At 38.7% G+C, this 20,474-nt stretch overlaps 1 protein-coding gene and 1 long non-coding RNA gene across 4 annotated transcripts in view; one reads left to right on the forward strand and one right to left on the reverse strand.

Annotated features, from left to right (window-relative positions):
* Positions 1–20,474, forward strand: part of Samd12 (sterile alpha motif domain containing 12) — a 364,536-nt gene that overhangs the window by 133,185 nt on the left and 210,877 nt on the right. The gene's annotated exons all lie outside the window — the stretch shown is intronic.
* The window catches only part of LOC126503439 (uncharacterized), a 29,361-nt gene continuing 21,253 nt past the window's right edge, over positions 12,367–20,474 (reverse strand). The window contains exon 6 of the long non-coding RNA XR_007592291.1: positions 12,367–12,712. This is a non-coding gene — a long non-coding RNA (uncharacterized lncRNA). The remainder of the gene's footprint in view (positions 12,713–20,474) is intronic.

The raw sequence follows: 20,474 nt of genomic DNA on the forward strand, positions 1-20,474 counted from the left end.
ATTTTATGACTTATATTGTTTAATTTGTTTTATATTTACTTCACTATAACTCTTCCCTGAATAATCCCTCTGTTCCCCTGCATTCCCCCAAATGGTCCCCTTTCTACTTTCATAGGCTATATGTCTGAATATCAATGTATGCATGTGCATATACATGTATTTACATATATACGTGTGTGTATTTTTAAGTCTAAATTCTACGTATGATAAAGAACATACAATATTTGTCTCATTCTTCCTGCCCGTTATCCTCCCTTGATCCTTTCTCCCTTCTCTTTGACTGTTTCCTCTACTACTTGCTACTACTAAATACCCACTTACTACTTTCATATCATGTATGTTGAATGTAGATTCTGCAGTGAGTACACATAAGATCCTTGTCTTTTTGAGCTTTCTTTATTTCATTTCATATGATGGTCTCTGATGCCTTCCACTTTTCTGCAAATGGTAACATTTCATTTTTTGTCACTGAATAAAGTGCCACCGTGTATAGTTCCCACAATTATTTTACTAATTTATAGACTTCTGAGCTCGCCCCTTGGTGGTTGTGAATATACTGCAGTATACACAGATGTGCAGTAACATGCTGACTTAGATTCCTTTGAATTAATACCTTACACATGCTGCCACAATCTCTGAATTCTTTGTCTTCGATTTTTGTTATAGAGAGAGAGATGGGAGAGAAGGGTGAGAGAGAAGCAATATAAAGTTGTGTGGGGGAAGGTCTGGGGGGGAGTTAGGAAAGGGAAAACCATTATAAAAATATATTGTATGAAACTAATTGCATAAAAACAACAAGAAAGTGCAGAGTGGTTGAGGAAGAAAGCCAACATTAGTCTCTAGCATCACATGTCTCCCAGGCAAACATACCTGCACATGCATGTTCATGCACATATGCACCACACATATGTACACTTATGTATATATGAAAATAGAAATCCAAAGTATTTCCTCAGATCCTGTGACTTGGCGATTGCTTCACCAGCTTAAGAATGTGTATGACTCTTCTAATCCAGCAATGAAAAGACAAACAATTCCATGTTAAGTTCTAGATATGAGCCCTGCCAGCTATAAGAAGGCAAATAAGTTTTCCCATTCTCTAAGATGTTTTTCATTGTGATTGCTGATTTTTTTTCCTTTTGTAGTACAGACTGTTCAATTTCATATGCTGCCATTTGAAAATTCTTAAAATTGTTTCCTTGGGTATAGGAGAACTTCTCAGAAGGCCGTTGTCTATGCCTTTGTGTTGAAGTGTTTTCCTCTAGCTATTTCAAAGGCTTAGTATTAAAAACTCATATTGAAGTTTCCTTTGAAACTTCTTAGAGTTCCTTGGGGTCACCTTTTTTTTGGCAGATCTGAACATCTTTCCATGTATCTGACACAAAATCATCCAAGGTTAATAATGGTTTGTTAGTTTTAAGTGGCTGTTTAATAATTTGAATTGTGATATGCTGCGGCATTTCCCATGTGCTCGCGGCTGCCCTTTGTACCGTCTTCCGTTCTTTGGAAGTCATCTTGTTTAAAGTGAGGAATAAGGAAACATGGGAAAGTGCCACTGAATACGTTAACCTTATCAACAAGAATGCTTTGCAAATGGGAACTGTAAAGCTAACGTGACAGATTATAAAGTATTGTTTGACTCCTTTCTGGTGTAGCAGATTTTTTAAAGTGATATGCTAATATTGTAAGACCTGAAGTCATGAAGTGAATGCAAGCATGCAGGCACGGGCACGCGCACACACATGGAGACTTAAACTACTATTTACTTTGAACAATGGAGCAGGCAGTGCATGAAATGAAGTGTTGGGTACATTAAATCTACAGATTTTAAACTTTTTATATGGTCACCTCTCAGCAAGTCATCGTGACTTAAAAGCCAGTTTGAGTCTAAGAAGAACTGCGGAATAAAATCCATTTGATGTGCACAAATGCTGATTGAAAAGCGACCTAAAAGAGAGGCTGCTGTCACCATGCTTGCAGTGTGAAAGATTTTTGGCTGCTTCATAATCAATAATCCCAAATGACTCTGAAGGGCTCTGCTGGTGTATGAAAGGTACAGAAAAATAATGTCTTTGAGGACTGGAGGGAAATCAGTTTGGAATCCTTTGCAGGAGTGTTCTTTAAGGATCGGGAACATAGACTGTGCTGGACTACTCTCTCTGTTCGTTATATCAAATGCTTAACCCAGATATTTTATTATTAAGGTAATGTGCTTTCAAATCAAAGAGGTCAAGAAATGCAGGAGATGCCTTTGAGCCTCCAGCCACTTTCTGCATTTGCCTGGAATACTAAATAGCTCAAGGACCAGAGTGAGGCCCCAGAATAGAAATAGAAAATAAGGTACACGTAAAGACAGGGTGATGCGTTTTAATTTAGCAATCTGGCTATATCAAGGGGAAAAATGGAAACTGAATACAGAAGCTAGGAGGGAAGCTTACTTTTAAAAAAAGGAAGAAACAGCAAGTGCAAAGGACAAAAAGATGCAGGGGGGATTTTAGATCACGTTTTGTAGAGAAACGTTATTTAGTGAAGTCAAAAGCTGATTTGTGGTCTCTCTCATCGAGTCGTTGTTCATTTGTATGAACCCAGATGCTGCTTATCAACTGAGAGAGAGCTTTAATTCTTAGGGGTTTCTTAAGCACCTTGAGAGGATCCCAGATTTCACTGCTACAAATGCAGAGTGAGCATCCTCCATTTGATTCTAGGTTTCTATTTCTAGATTTAAATGATCCTCCCATGAGAAGGCATTCAGCCCTGAAGGCCCAAAGAACAAATCACATTGGACACAAAGCCTGAGCCGTTGACCTTGTTATCTCTTGGATAAGGCATACAGGCATACATGCTGATTGGGAGCAAGGATCTGTGTGTAACTGGATCTTTGAGGCCAGACAGAGAAGATGCTTCAACTTTTCCAATAATAAGTGTCAACCACATACCCAGGTCTCAGAGAGGACCAGCGTATGGTTCTATGTTTCTTATCTTTTCATATTAATTTTTTTGGAAAAGAGCTACAAAATGACAGCCACCAACCTTCCAAGTTCCTAAGAGTCTGGGCAAACTGTGTTGGTAATAAAGTAACTCATGAAGTTTATTGCATAGCTGCCAACAAAAATGTCTAAGACACACTTTTCTTTGATTTCCACCTGTCCCGCATAACCTCAGTCGGAAGGATAGCAGGAACAGCAGGAGTGTAGGCTTATGAGCAGCGGCGGGAAACAATTAACACTTGAATTCAGCAGCATGGTTTCTGTTTATGTTGTAACTGAATCCTCACAGCGCACCTGTTGAATAAATGCCATATCCCTCTTTCCTCTATGGGGAAGCAGAGGTGTCGAGAAATGAGATTCCCTCCTTACTACTGCATAGGGAGGGAGTGAGAAAGAGAGAAAACCAGGATGCTATCCTGGGCGCGTGAAAGCCCACTTGTGCAGGGTCAGAATGACTCCGAGGGTCAGGCAGCCTTCTTTGTTTGTACTTCCTGCAGCTCCTCTCTTACATGGGAGACTAGAGTGTGTACAAGGAAGGAAAGGCCTCTTGTAGCTGGTGCACTGTTCAATATCAAACACTAAATACAAAGCAAAGCATTAACAAACCCCACATATAGGAAAGGATGGAAGAGGGGAGAGAAAAAAACCAACACTATTTTTGGATTTAGATTTGCAGGGGCACAGCAAGTCACTGCAGGATTCTTCATTGCTTTGCTTTGTCTTGTGATTGTAACTAAATCTCTCTTTTATCAAATTAGGGCAAAAAAAAACCCTCAGAAGATTAAAAAGGTTCATTCTATAGTCTCACATCTAGAATTAGTATACTATGGAGGAAGAATCTCAATAATAGAGAGTTTCACATTGTAATATAGTGTACCCATCTATGAAATATTTACTCTGTGCCTATATGCTAGCTTCAGGGAATATCATAGCAAATGGGTATAGGAAATCATTATATATAATGGCTCTGATAAAAATACAATCCATTAAACATATCTTCGAGATTGGTTAACATTATGTGACCAGCAACAATTCTGGGATAACACTTAATCTGAGCTCTGAGCGACAAATCCAAGCTATCCCTAAATGAGGGACTGGTTTTGTTTATCTGCTCTAAAGTAAGGATGGGTTCAGTGTATATTGGAACAATGGAAAGTGGGCAAGAATATCTTGGTATTGGGACACAAGACCATGACCAAGAAGAGAAGTAGGTACAGTAACGAAGGGGCATCCAGAGAGGAGGATGGACTCTGGGTTTTGTTGCAGAAACAAGGGCAGCCAAATGCAGGTCCTAGTGATGTTTACATACTTTCTCAGGTTTACTTTCTTCATGTGATGGAAGATGGGTTATAAGATGGCAAGCATGGAAATTTGGAAGTCAGAATGGGTTTGCTTTTTCTAGTTGAGAAGCATATAATTGGAACTATGGTAGAGGTTAGTATATAGACCCAAATGATATTTTCCACATAGACTCCATGGTCCTACATGTATGTATTATATATAATACATACATACATACGTGTGTATTTATGTGTGTATATGTATATGTGTTAATAAAATATTTTGCATTTTAATATGTTAGTAAATATATATTTATCAGGCTAATACATATTTTGTGATTTGAGTCCTGGTAAGGGGCTGTGTCCTTAAGGCATCCTTGACTTTGCTGGCTCCTACAGTCCATTGTCTCCCTCTTCTGTGGGATTCCTTGACATTTACTGTGGGGCTCTGCATCTCCTCCTATCAGTTGCTGGATGAAGCCTCTCTAATGAACATTATGCTAGGCTCCAGTCTATGATTATAGCAGGTAGTGTCAGGTGTGGATTCCCTCCTGTGGAATGGGTCTCAAGTTGGACCAGTCATTGGTTGGTCATTCCCACAAATTCTCTGCCTCTATTACCCAAGCCCCTCTTTCAGACAAGACAAATTGTAGGCTGGAGGTTTAGTGGCTGAGTTGGTGTCCTGGTCCCTCCACTGGAAGCTTGCCTGGCTACCGAAGATGGCTGGTTCTGGCCCTCGTAAATTCCTTGGAGTTTTCATTGCACTTGGTTTCTACCTCCTCTGAAATTCCCAGCTAGTCCAGTCATCTCTCCCCACACCCCTGCCCCACTCCTTTTGTTTCTGTTCGTACTGGAGATCTCTTCTACTTCCCCTTCCCGGGAGGTCCATGTGTCTTCCACCTCCTTGAGTCCTCTTTATTACTCAGCTTCCCTGGATCTCTGGACTGTAGCATGATTATCATTTACTTAACAGCTAATATTCTCTTATGAGTGAGCACATAGTGTTTTTGTCTTTCTGGGTCTGGGTTACCTCACTCGGGATGATCTTTCTAGTTCCATCCATTTGCCTGCAAATTTCATGTCATTTTTTTAACAATTGGGTAATATTCAGTTGTATAAATGTACCACATTTTCTTCATCCATTATGTTGAGGGACATCTAGGCTGTTTCCAGTTTCTGGCCATTATGAATAAAGCTACTGTGAACAGAATTGAGCTAGTGTCCTTGTGGCAGAAGGGAGCATCCTTTGAGTATATTCCCAGTAGTTGGGTAACTGGATATTGAAGTAGATTGATTCCCAATATTCTGAGAAACCACCATAATCAAAGAGCTGGGGAAGCACAGACAGGCACATCCCTGGGGCTCACAGGCCTGCCAGCCTAGCCTGCTTGCTACTTAACAAGTTCCAGGTTATACAGTCTCTCATTGGAAGTGATGAGAAGGTAAACAACTACTGAGGACAGACAGCAGTGGTTGTCTCTGTACCTACACACACACACACACACACACACACACAATCGCTCTTGAACAAACCCATGTGTGCTCACACGTGTGCATGCATAGAGCTGATGCTTTACAGACAGGAATTAAAAATTTAAAAACTAGTAGGTTCCATGGCAGATGAAACTGAGCAAAGCCTGTCATGTAAAACAGGAGTCAGCAAATCCTTTCTATAAAAGCTCATACAGTAAATATTTTCATCTCTGCAAGCCACACAGTCCTGTCACATTGTTCACCCCAGATTTTTGTAGCATGGGGGCAGATGTGCACGGTCATGTTCCAGTGCAATGCTTAGACAAATGAAATTTGAGTTGCTCATAACTTTTGTTTTCCATAAAATTTCTGTCCTCTTTATGTTCAACCAGTTAAAAATAGGCAGGCAGATTAGGAGCTTGCAGTGAGAAAGAGTTTGTATTTGGTCCATGGGGCATAGTTGCTGACATCTAAAGTAGGAAGAGACTATGTATTGATATGTGAGAAAGATTTGTTAAATGTAAGTGTTCAATATCTGTGCTGTGTACCTAAATGAATTGAAAGCAGAATCCGCTATTTCTACACCCACGTTCACTGCAGTATCATTTACAAGGCAAAAGGGTAAAAGTTACCTTTAGTTCATCCCTATCAGAAAAAAAATTGATTGACCTACCCTACCAATATACGCAACAGAAGTGTAGCATCTACTTGGAGAGTATCGCCTACATCTATACACTAACCTCCAATTTAGCTCAAAATATAAATAGTCTCAACCAAATGGGCAACACCCTCCTGATTTCCTAGTTTGGGTCCATGCTATCTAGAATCAATCCTTTTTAACATAAGGAAGGCAATCCTGAGAAAGTGTCCAGAGATAGATGAATGGATAAGCAAAATGCAGGATGTAAGGGAAAATTTGAGCATCAAAGAGAAAGTTGAGGAGCTGGAGAGGAGATTCAGCAGTTACAAACACTGGTTGCTCTTCGAGAAGACAGGGTTTCAGTTCCCATCACCCACAAAGTGACTCACAACTGTCTGTAACTCCAGTTCCAGAGTATATAATGCCCTTTTCTGGCCTCTTGGGCACTGCATGTCCATAAAGCCAACACATGCATTCAGGCAAAACAACATACAACAAAATAAAAATAAAATCTAAAAAATAAAAGAAAGGCATTATGATTAATGATATAACATGAATGAACTTTGAAGCCATTATAGTTTGAGGTAACTTCAATAGCCAAACTTACAGAAACAGAAAGTAAGATATTCATTACAGGGACTGGGGGAGAAGGAAATGGGTAGGGAGGGGATATATTAAGTTTGATTGGTAGGAAGTTGGGGAGGATCTGGAATGAATAGGGGGAAGCATGACCAATATATATTGTATTAAAATTCTTTCCTCAATAAAAAATGTCTTAAAATACAGAAAAGAATAACCAGTGATAGCATATACCTTTAATCACAGCACTTGGAAGGCAGAGGTGGGAGGATATCTAAATTCCAGGACAGCCAGGTCTATAAAGAGAAGCCCTGTCTCAAAAAATAAATTAAATAAATAAATATGTTATATCGTTCTGTGAAACTGCTGCAGGCTTCTCACTGGACTACAGTCAGAATTATTCATGATACTGTTTTTTTTTTAACTTAGAACTCCAAATCTAATCATTATATTAACCAAAGTGTGAAGATAGATTAAAACCCTTTTATGACATGCAAAGACTTCTCAGAAAGAGTATTCTGCTTTTGTTCTAGCAAGTAGAAGATGCAAACTAAGTAAGGGAGAAAGAAGTATCCAGGAAACCATCCATCTACCCACCCACCCATCCATTCATCTATCCATCCATCCACCCATCCAATCATCCATCCACACACACATCCACACATCCATCCATTCATCCATCCATCCATCCATCCATCCATCCATCCATCCATGTATCAAAACTAGGCTAAAATGCAGTCAAGAGGAATTCATATAGTAGATATATGAGAAAAGGGGAAGGAAATTGATAAATAGAAAGTATGATTGTAATCTTTAGAAATATTTTTTTTCTTTCTTCTTCTTTTTTTTTTTTTTGAGTGAAAAACTTCCTGTGATGGTGCTAGCTTATATTAATCCCAAATCTTGGGAGGACAGAGTTGGGAAGTCTGCAGGTTTGAGTGGCCAGAAATGAAAAGGAAATGAGGCAGGAAGGAAGAAGGAAATCAGATAGTGCAAAAACCCAAAACTTTATAAGAATTTATGTTCCAAATATAAAGTAAACTGAACTGTGGCATGAATTTCAGCAATACCTGGAATGTCAAAAATAAATTTTATTTTCCTATTGGGAAACTTCTTTAGAATTATCAAAATATATGACATTGGATGGCTAAAAATGTAGTACAAGAAAAAAATGATGCTAAGTAGGCTAATTGTCTCAACATTTGAACAAAATTTACAAAATCATAATAAAGTAAATGACACATTGATTTCTAACTGCAGGTCAATCTACAATCATAATATAGAATAAAAAAGCTGTTGGATTTAATAAATAATGTTGACAACATAATAGCAATTCTGTAAATGACAAAATGTAGGACATTGGAAGAGCAAAGCAATTAGAGAAAAAATTTAAAATAGTCTATATTTGAAATTCATATAAATACAAATATACCGTTTAAGATTATAAAAGGAACCAATAGAGCTAAAAACCGTAATGGATGGATAGATGAGGAAAGAAACTATCAGTTTTCTAATTCCTAATTTCTAATTATTCTTACTGAGATATCAATAGATAACTCCTGCAGTCTAGTAAATTAAAGACATCAAGAAGAAAATCCATGAAGATATTGGTGCTTATGTTACTCGATTTTCCATTGCTATGGCAACACCTAAGAAAAATGGTTTGAAGCAGGAGAAATGTGTTTGACTCACATCTTTCAAGGTCTTGCCCTGTTGGCCTACTCCATTAGCTCCAGATCTTTAATGGGACTGAAACATAATGGCAGAAAGGCATGGCTAAGGAAGGCTTCTTACGTCATGGAGGCCAGGAAACAGAGCATGGTGTAACAGGGAGAAACCAGGAGAAGACAACCCTTCAAAGACATGCACATGATGACCTGATTCTTCCCAGCACTCCCCACCATCCACAGTTTCACCACTCTCCAGTGATCTGCTCACATTTTGAATCCATCAGTTGATTAGTCCATTGGTAAAGGTAGAACGCTCTGATCTAGTCAACACCCACAAACATCTCCCCTTGGATATTATTTGTTTGGGGGACCATGCCTTTAATTCATAATCATTTTTGGTGGCTATTTCATATACAAACTATAAATACCCTAGTAATTGCAAATGAAGTTAGAGAAAAGAGATGTTTGACTTGAATTAAGACCATGTAAAATTTCTTTGAAGAAAAGATACCTACCAAGATAAGAAGTGTGTTTTGTGCTTTAGTGCCTTCCTTAAAACTCTTTTGCACACGTTCTTTGATAGTAGTGAGATTATAAAGTAAATAGTGTGATTATAGAAACAAAAAAGGTACTCAGGTTATTAATCAAATAAAGATGTGTAATTATTTGTTCAAAAAAGAATGTTCATAAAGATGTGTGCATGGACATGGATTCTGGGAAAACAGTTCATAAAATTAATGTACTATGTTAATGAAGCAAGTCTTCAATGATTTTTTTTCTTCAGTGATCTAAAAACTAGTACTTGAAAGTCAAGTGCAAATATAGAATAAAATGGGTTTTCTTGATTATCTTAAAATTCATTCTCTTTACTTTATCTTCCTGTTCATTATATACTGGTGGTAAGATTTTTTAAGAGTTCATCAATCTTTTGACTCTTCGGGTGTTGAGTTTGAATTAACCAGTCTCTGGGCTGGTTTGATTCTGTGTGCTTTAACTTTAGATACTATGACAAGGAACCACAGATTTGGTGGCTTAAATGTAAGAACTGTGTTTTCTCAGTGTTCTGAAGACTGAAAGTCTGAGATTGGAGAGTTATAATGGTCAGGCTCTGGTGAGAAATAGCCTCTTGGTCACTCTCACTGTGGTTAGAAGAGAGAAGGAAGGGAGTAGAGGGAGAAAGGGTGGGTATGCTCTGATGTCCCCTCTTACAATGGAATTAATTCTGTCAAATGGGATCCACCCTTAAGACTTAATTTAACCTAGATCTGTATCTAAAGACAAATTCAGAATTAGGTCATCAGTGTGAGAATTCTGAGGTCCCAGAGCATCCAATACATAACAGCCTTGATTTAAGTTATTTATAATTTGACTGAATGAAACAGGTCAACAGACTATAGATTATCATGAGCAAGAATCTATGGAGCTGGAAGTTGAGGTATCTTCGAGGAAGTTTAAATTTAAGACTAGATTGCAAATATCACACAGATACTATGCATCCAGATTTTGGAATTTGTTTCTCTATACCCCACTCTCCACCCAAACCAGCAGCACTTTTGGAGTACTTCTGCTCTCTCTCTCTGGGACCAAAAGTACATTGGCCTCAAGTTCTGTAGGATTCATTATCTCTTATTTTCTGTAAAAATCATGCAAATTAAATATTCATTTTTTATTATTTTAATTTACTTTACTTTTACATTATGGATGGAGTATGGGTTTTCATTGTCCTTTTACTGGGAATACCACTGAAATAGAAAGATTATCACCATCTAATTGTATTGCATAAAAAATGGGTTCTTCATTCAGAAGTTAAGTGGGAAGAACCAGAGGGGGACCCAGATTAGATTATGTCTGCCTTGGACATACTGAGACAATGGTATGGCCTTCTTGCCTGTTTACATTTTTCTTAATTGAGTGATAAAGAAAGCCAAGGAGCACCAAGAGTATCAATAACATAGTCCGCATTCCTGACCTCTATTCTTCCATTATGTCTATCAGGCTAGAGAACTGTTAAGTCTTTATGCCATGTGACTTTATTGTATATGTACCAAATGCATCCCTAAATCTCATTAGCAGTGACTTTCTATGTGCTGCTTGACTTCTCCAAGCCTGTTCCTCTATAAGTCTAATGCAATAAGTGCTTTATAAATTGTTATAATATCATATTCTATATATTATGAATTGTTGGAGAGATTCAAGATGACTTTTCTGGAGTCAACAAATTTTCCCATATCCTGGATCACTATACTCTTTCTAATACTGTTTGGAATGATATCATAGATACCCTTCTGCCATCTTCCAGAACCCTACTTAATCAGGCCTGACTATGCAGGTTCTCACCAAGTTTTCACAAGAGCGAGAAACGTAGAAAAGAGGCACGTTCACTCACTCATCTCAGATATGAACCAACTATATATCTTACACTTTTGTCAAGGTAAGCCACATGGCTCCAACTTGTCCAGCAGAGTCAAATGGCAACAGATGCAAACATGTTACTGAAGACCTCTAGTCATAGTGCACCTGATCGTTTTGCAATGAAGACATCATTGTTTTCAATCCACTCAACTGTCAAAAGATTTTGTTGCAGAACTGTTTAATGATCATATTCAATAGTATCATAATGGTTCAAACTTGTTTTCATATTTGCTTTTCTTCACCCATCATTCACACAAACAATTACTAATAAAATATGCATACAGTGTGTGCATGCCTTTGTGTGTTGTACATACTTCTCTTATAGGCTGTGTTCATCTGTGGGATTGAGTGGTGAATTTTCCTGCTATGCTAAGACAAGCCAGACTCAAAGCACAGTGTGATTTTTCTCCCTCTATATCTCTTGATGATATTAGCAATTGAGCCAATAGGAAGTACAGGCCTTGGTAACTAGAGCTGTACAGGTAAGTTGCCAGATGTAACTTATGTCCTATTGAGTGCCTGTTTATTCGATGGGGTTTTATTGGTAGGAACCCTGGTGCCAACACAGTAGATTTTAGCAGCCTTGCTTCCAAGCATCTCCTGTAACACTTTCAATCATAATCTACACATTGGGTATATCAGCACCATCTGCACATGTGGGGTAGATAAATACCATCCACACATGTGGGTATATCAGCAGCATCTGCACATGTGAGTAGATCGGCACCATCTCCACATGTGGGTAGGTCAGCACCATCTACACATGTGGGTAGATCAACACCATCTGCTCATCTAGGTAACAGCATGTCTTTCTTTATCAAGAGTCATGTGATGTATGTGGGGGGAATCTGATCTGTGTCTTTGGTGTGTGATTAGGACACTTTGGAAATAGGGAAGTCTGAAAATGAGTCTGAGGCAGAAGTCAGTGGTTAGCTTCCCATAAACTCCAGAGGTCATATTTGTGTAGTTCTCAGAATAAATAGACTGCCTGAGGAAGAATAAACATACCAGTGTCAATCCTCATTTGATATCTTTCTTTAAACATTTCTCCTTTTACTGTGTTTTCTCGCCTTTCTCCCATATCCTCCAATATCCAATGTTGCCTAAATCCTGCTCCTTCTTTAGTAGCTTTCCTTCTGTCAGTTTTTAAGGATCAATTTTTCTTTAAAAAATATTTTCTCATTCAATACATTCCAACTGCAGTTTCCCCTCCTCTACTCTTCCCAGTTTTTCCCCTTCCACCTGACCCCTCCCCTAAGATCTACTCAGTATTCCTAACACTGTTTCATTGTGCCCACAACTCAAGTCATCCGGCCTCCCAAGAGCACCAGTGCCCTCTGTGCCATGTCTAATCAAGCTTGAGGATCCAGTGAGGAAGCATATGAATGCAATCAAAGATGCATCAATATGGTTTTTTTCTGAACATATAGTATGTGTGCATTCAGGTACTATTTAAATGCCTTAGATGAACAATTTCTAATCTTTTCACAAATCACAGGTTAAGGATTATCTGTAATATATTGAGGGGAGAAGCATGTTCAGAATGGTCCAGGTGATCGTCTCAAGATCCATGGTAGTAGTACTAGCAGTGGTACTAGTGATTGATGGAGCTGGCCTTCACTGGAGGCCCGCATGGTTCCAAATGCCAAACTTCTCTTGTCTCATCACTCTCTGTGTCAATCAAAAGAGAAAAAAAAAGATTAAGACTCAAGAGATGTGTGCCATGCTGCTAAGAATTATGGTACTAGACAGCGTCTGCATTTTTTCTGCAAATTCTGCAACTTCTGCTCAGTCACTATAAGAAAAAAATCTAATGGGATAAAAAAGGATGCTTCAACCTGAGAATGTCAAGAGCCCAGCTGGGATTTGAACCAGTTTTCTGACACTTTGAAGGGCTAGGAGCTGTGATATATTATGGCGTCCCAGACAATTCTTCCATTTGTTCACCAGGTAATTATTGAGAGCCTTGTGCAGGGCACTGTTCTAAGGTTTGGAATTTCCCGCAGAATAAGAAAGAAAGACGCCTTCCCTTAAGCAAGGTACTAGGCTTTGAGAAGAGGCACACAGTAAGCAATAGATCAAATGGGTGAATTATATAGTGTACTGCATGTTCTCGCCGCAGAGAAAGAAGCAGTAGAGTAAGGTCATGAGAACTGAAAGTACTAGAGGGAGGGATGCTGGACTTCTAAACAGGGAAACAGGGATGCTAACCCTTAATGAGAAGGACCATTTGAGCAAAGACTGTTGGAGGTAAGGAATAAGCCATCTAGGTACAAGAACATTTGAGGACAAAATAAGTAGGTATTGATTGGCACTTCTATATAACAGCAAAGAGACTGTAATCATGAGAAAGGAACATATTGGGGAAGTATAATCACAATGACATTGGTGACATTTGATAGGGTGACCATTTTAAATGTTTAAAATGAAGACTAAGGGAAGACAGAATTCTGTTGGTTACACTGGATACTCAGATGTAGTTGGCTTGGTATAGCATGACACTGTTTCCACTTGAGTTTTGAGAGCATAATGATAAGAGAGATGGAGTTTGATATCCTGGAACATTGGTCCCTCAGTATTCCTAGTAGATTCCATGTGGAATATAAGAGAAACAGAGGAATCTATGGTGAATCTCAGCAAGAGAAGGAAGTCTCTATCAAAAGAGAGTCTACCGGATGCATTTCTATTGCATGATGTGTTGAGAGTGAGAGATGGAGCAGTTTGGGGTGAAAGAATAGGACCTCTGTCGTGAACAAGTTCAGTGTGATGTTGAGGGACCGAATCTGTAATTAGACCTGCAAAGTTGTCTGTTACACAATGGAGTCTATAGTTTGGGAAAAAAAAGATAGGGCTGGAAATATAGTTTGGTGTTCATCAGCTTATGTCATGGTATGAGAACAAAATCATTAGATCGCATAGAGCTTTGATGTGGCATGAACGTGAAACTGAGTCCAGCCAGTGCAGAAGGAAGATGTTTTCCTTCTGATAGAGGTCATAACTGAAGAACTAGTGAGACAGATGGTGGACGTCCAACAGCACCACCAGTGCTCATGAGCAATGAACGGGGAGTTTCGTGTATATTTTTATGAAAACCGTGGAGTTTTAGGAAGAGACTTCAATCTGTCAAGCGAAAAGGGAGCAGAAGGAGGAAGGAAGAGAGGGGAGAGTGTGGTTATTTTCTCTAAATATCCAAAAGAAATGTGATAGTCGACAAAATACTCAACACTGGAACTAGCTAACCTTTTCACACTAATAATGCCCACTTTAACTCTTTCATGGAAAGAGGTGTATAGAAAATTGTGACGAGGATCCTTAACTATTACATTCAGCTGGCAGCCTATGAAATTCATTTACTTTATTGCTTGCTATTATTTTGTAGGGACTGATTAAGTGAAGTCACTCATTCCTACACACACACACACACACACACACACACAAACACACACACAGCCATAATATATTCATCATAGCCACACTCTTTGAACCACCATTTTAGAAGTATTAATTAAATTGGATCCGTGTTAGATCTTACACAGGAACTAATTGATGGCTCAGACTCCTGCAAACTTGCCATGTGTGTGAATCTGCGGCATCAAGGAAAGAAAGAGCATTGCTCAGTTTCAATGTGGACAAACAAGAGAAAATTTCCCTCAGATCATCCTTCTATTCACGTTTTGCCTTTTTTAAGGTCTCTACCACAGTGGTGTCCTAGAACAGTGGTCCTCAGACTTCTAGTCCTTAGCGCTCTGTTACGTACGATCTTAAACGTTAGAGAGCCTCAAAGAGCTTTTATTTTCATAGCTGGTACAAATATCAGAGGATAACAAACATAATGATTAGTGGATGTTTGAAATTATGAATTTAAACCTTAAAAATTGAATTAGGAATCAGAAAATCTACGTACAAGAAGCAACAGCTACAGTTTGAACTTATTTCATTTGAAGAAGACTCAAAAGTTTAGATTTTATAAGTTCAGCATAAGTCAATGGTGTCACTCAGTAATGATCAAGATTTTATCTTGTCAGCAGTCAATTTTATCTTTATATTCAGAACACTGGGAACACTGCTATGGGGGGAGTATGAACAAATTACAGTGGGCAATGGAGAGTAAATATTATCTAACACATTTGAAAGAGCTAACAAAGCCATACTACACATTTGGAGTATTACCCACGTTCCTTCACCATTGATGCTGTTCAGAAACTGTTACCAGAGGGGATCCACACAGTTGAGAAACAATGATATCATTCCAGTGATGTTAAAAACATGACAAAAGGTAAAAGAATGTGAAATAATAGTACATGTGCATGCATTCCTTCAACCAGGAGGGCATGTACTACTTTTTTCCTAGAAGTATTCTGGCAGAAAGTTGTCTTCTATTTGGGAGGCCTGTGTCTTAAGGACTTCATCAGCCATAATGTGTTTAGTTGCAAACCAAGAATAGCCATAAGAAGTAAACTTCCTGGACCAGGGAAACAGGTTAGTTGGTAAAGTGCCTGACTGACTTACAAGCATGAGAACCTGCATTGGATCCCTAGCACTAGAAAAAAAAAAAAGAGTTGGGTTAGTTAGCAGGCACTTCTCATCTTAATGGTCAACCACCCTAGTCTATTTGATAAGTTCCATGCAAGTGAGATGCTAGTCAAAAACCAGGATGGATAGTGTCTAAGAAATAGTGCCTAACATTGTCCTCTGACCACCACATTTATGTGCACCTACACACACACACACACACACCACAAAATAATAGCAAGCAATAAAGTAAGTGAATTTCATAGGCTGCTAGTTGAATGTAATAGTTAAGGATCCTTGTCATAATTTTCTATACACCTCTTTCCATGAAAGAGTTAAAGTGGGCATTATTAGTTTCAAAAGGTTAGTTAGTTCCAGTGTTGAGTATTTTGTGGACTATCACATTTCTTTTGGATATTTAGAGACTGTTTTCTGAATGCATGAGCATTTAAAGCCACCAACATAGACATATAGTTTATTGTATATAAGTGTATGCTTCTTTTCCTCTTTCTCCCCTCTCCTGTCTTCTTTCTGCAGTCTTAAGTGTGATGGCACAAGAGTAGTCAGCAAAAGAGGACAGGGGACGAAGGAAAGGGTTTGAATAAGAAACACGAACTGAGATGATACGCTAACTAATTCATGTAATATTTGTGGAGAAAAATGATATTATGTAAATAATTTTGAATGTAAGTAGTACCTTAAAGTAATTTTTCTTTATATATGCTTCACTAGGAAGTTGACTGATACAATGGTTTTAATTCACTAGTGTAGAGTGGTAGGAAAAATTTAAAGTAATTCCAATGACCAACAGTTTAAATTGTTGAAGTAAATCTGGTAAAAAAAAAAAATCGAAACATAGGATTCCACACAGCTAATAAAAATTATAATTTATGTAAAAAAAAAGAATGGCCCCCTATAGACTCATATATTTGAATCTTTGGTCCCCTGTTGTTGGAACTGTTGGAAAAATTAGGATGTTGGAGGATGTGCATCACTTAGGTTTCAAAAGCCCACGCTATTCCCCGTGTGCTCTCTGTCTCATGGTGATGTCACGAGATGTAAGCCCCCCCCTACTACTCCACACCATGCATGCCTGCTTGCTGACATGCTTCCCAACAAGATGTCATGAGCCCACTCTTTGAAAGTGTAAACCCCAAATGAACTCCTTCTCCTCTAAGTTGCCTTGTTCTTGGTGTCTTATTACAGAAATAAACAATTAACTAAGACAGGGCATTATAAGAAAGTAAGAGAAGTAAGTTCCTATAGTTTGCCAAACTGATATATTACAAGAAGCCGAAGTCATAGTTACTACTTTTTTTTTTTTTTTTTTTTTTTTTTGGTTTTTCAAGACAGGGTCTCTCTGTAGTTTTGGAACCTATCCTAGAACTAGCTTCTGTAGACCAGGCAGGCCTCGAACTCACAGAGATCTGCTTCCCGAGTGCTGGGGTTAAAAGTATGTGCCACAAGTGCCCAGCTCGTATTTACTACTTTCTGATAGTTGTCTGTGAATCTCATTTTGTCCCACTAGTGACTATAAAAAAGCTAATTTCTCTGATTTTTCACAATCAACCATTTAGGCCTCATACAGGCTCATCCAGTAGAGGCTTTACACAGTAATTATATGCTTGCAATTACAGTGTTCTCTTATAACTCAAAACCAAGTGAATTAAGAGAGAATTTGTATTGCAAAAAGAGGGGGTTAATTAGATTAAAAAATAAAATTTGGCTTTAAAGGCACTTTTCAATGTGTTCTTTCAACACTAAATTTCTGTAAAGCATTTAATTATTTCATTACTTAACAGAAAAGCTTCATCTTTACCTTGGAAAGTTTAAATTTTACTACATAATACTACTTCCTGGCTAAACACAAATTATAAATACTATAATTCATAGCTGAAATTATTACATGTAGATAAATTAAAATAAAAATCATTTGCAAAACTAGTAATATTTTGCAAGCCACCTTCCTCTTGGATATAAGCCTTGCATAAAGTCTGCCTGTAAAAGAGAAATAAAGGTTTCTAAAATGCATTTTCATTTTGTCGATACAAAAACCAGTACTAGTTCAGAACGGAAATGTCTAGAATCCTGCTTCGTGTCACAGAGCACAGAGGTTAAGATAATAAACTGCCTAAGGCCTCTTCCAGGGCAGCAAAAACAAACCAAAATTGTCTCTGGGGTTGTAAATCAAGGAACGATGCGGCAAAAGTGAGCATGCAGAAGGAAAACTGGGGTAAATGTTTTTTTAATGTTTGCCGTTGGGCAGGATTTTTTTTCTGTTAGTTTACTGTTTCTAGCAAATATGAAATGCTTTATCTCAACTCCTTGGACTATTATTATTTTGGTTTAGCCTCCTACTGTGAGAGAAAAAGAAGACCTGGCAGCTATTTTAAAAAATGAAAAAATGATCGTCTAGTGATAGATACAAAGAGGGGTGTGGGCACTGGAAGGCAGAGAGAGGGGGTACAGAGAAAGAACGTGACACCTGCGCACCCCCTGCTCTTACCTTCCGGAGAGGGCAATGTGCTAATTCACGCATGGCGATAGATTTAGTCCATTATTCCGATTCATACATAGAAGTAAGTTTTAAGCGACTCAAGGGCATCAGGCTATGGTATTTACTCCCAAAACTCGACCAAGGTTGGAATGGAGTTAATAGGACGCTGCTTCAAGGGACTATGATGGAGGATCATCTTCGTGCTACAGAAGAGAAGTGGAGGGTGGATAAATCTAAAATCTGGAGCAGACCGGGGGGATTGTTGTCACCATGACTCATTAGTGCTACCCCTTAATAAGCCAATGTGCAGCAGACTAATAACGATTTAATAATACAGCCAAGGTTTAGAATTAGCTGATAAACAGGGCCATGACTTCTCATCACAATTGGTGAGGGAGATGTTAAACAGTGAATTGCGGTAGGAACTCAGCCCCAACCTATTCCATTTGCTGTGTTTACCTGTAAGTTTACACAGCCTCAAGCTTGAGTTGACTCCTTGTAAGCAGATGTCACCAAATTTATTATTAATTATAGTAAAATAGTTATAATAGAATCATATTATATATACATGTTCTGAAGGAAAAGTGATGGTTAGCTTTAGACCCACTAGAGTTTCTAATAAAAGGAAACTATTCAAGAAAAGTGTCCATGACCAGCTGGTGAGGCTGCAGCCTCAGTTGACTTGACACATTTGGGTAAATCAGTCTGTGAAGCACAGCTGATGGGCTCAAGTCCTCACTTCCTTAGGCAATGAGCAAGTCACAGGATAACCTTTCGGGATAAGAAGTTTAATGTTTTGATGTATAAGCAACTTCGTCCTCCTGCCTTCCCCGTCCTAATTTACAGTCCTCTCTGCTCTGACTGGTTTATAGGAGTCTTCAAAAAATTTGATTAGCGTGACTTGAAGGAAACTTGCAGGACTTTCAGGGTAAGGATGTGTCAGCTCTAAACTCCTTCAGCTCTGCTGAGGGGAAAGATTTTGAGTAGGAAAGAGCCAGGTTCAGAGGTGCTGACTTGAGAAACAAGCTACAAAGTACATCTGCACCTAAAGGCTCTCAGATTCCAGCTTTTTTGATCATGCCAAAGGAAAGAATGTCATGATGGGCCAAAGAACAAGATTAAGCATCAGCATCAAAACAACAGCAGCTACTAAAACATGTGCTCACTTGAATTCTTCAGGACCAAAGTTCTTCTCTCTCATCAGGATCAGGAAAACGGTCCACATGATTTCAAACAGAAGAAGGAAATGGCCGCTTCCTTAGATGGGGCGGAAGGGAGGTAGGCAGAGGTGCCATGGGTGATTAAGAGCCAGCCACATGAGCTCAGTATGCCACAGGAAGGAGCAGTTAGGGCTGGGCATGAAGCCTGCTGCTGATTAGTGAGCCGTGCTTAAGAATGCTGGTTGAATGAGAATCCTCTCAGGTCATTAACTCATTCTGTTGCTCTTTTTGCCTCTACCTGCCACCGTCTGTGTTCTTATGTGCAAGACCCTCGGGGGAGCACAGTGGTAGAGGAGTTTCTTCGTGTTCTCATTACCAGAGTTGGAGATCAAACAACCACAAATCCTAGCCATGAGTCAAGAATTACTTTGGAACATTGAGAAGCCCAGGCTTCTGCTTTATGGTATCTGTGATCCCAAACCAGAAGATTCAGAGGCTTGGACTAGATTTATCTGGTGTTTGTTCACTTTATTAAAGGTTGATGGTAGATATCAGAGGAGACCTTTGTTGGGGATTGGTTGAAACTCATGCATATCCTCTCCTAATATGGTCTGGACTTCCTCATGGCATGGTTTTTGAGTTCTGGTGAACACTGAGCTGTGAGTCAGGTAAAAGCTGTGTCTTTTATGGCCCAGGCTTAGAAATAATGTAGCATAAATTCCACTGTACTCCATTGGTCAGCATGGTCACATGCCTTGCTGAAATTCAGTGGCTAGAAACATTAGCCCCTGATAGCAGAAGTAATGTCAGTTACAGTGCATAAAATATATGTACATATATGTAAAAAATACATACGTGTCATCATTTTGCAAAAACATATTCTGAAAATTTTAAATCAAACAATTATTACATATTCTCTTTCCTATTACTATGTTGAAGCACAATCGTCATTGTAAACTTATAAAAGAAAGCTTTTAATTTGGCTTACGATTTCCGAGAATTAGAGCCCATGATCACAGAGGAAAGGAACAACTGAGAATTCACATATGGATCCATAACCACAGTGGAGAAAGAGAGAGAGAGAGCAAGAGCGAGAGCGAGAGCGAGAGAGAGAGCGAGCGAGCGAGCGAGAGAGAGAGAGAGAGAGAGAGAGACCACACTAGAAATGTAGAAATGGCTCAAGCTCACTGGCGTACCTCCTCCAATAAGGTACAATTCTTTGGGATAAGAAGTATCCCAAAGAATTGTGCCAAGTATCCAAATA

Source organism: Alexandromys fortis, unplaced genomic scaffold (genome assembly GCF_014885135.2).
Source record: "Alexandromys fortis isolate MF-2015 unplaced genomic scaffold, M_Fortis_MF-2015_v1.1 scaffold_2_1_26212458, whole genome shotgun sequence".
Taxonomy (NCBI): Eukaryota; Metazoa; Chordata; class Mammalia; order Rodentia; family Cricetidae; genus Alexandromys; species Alexandromys fortis.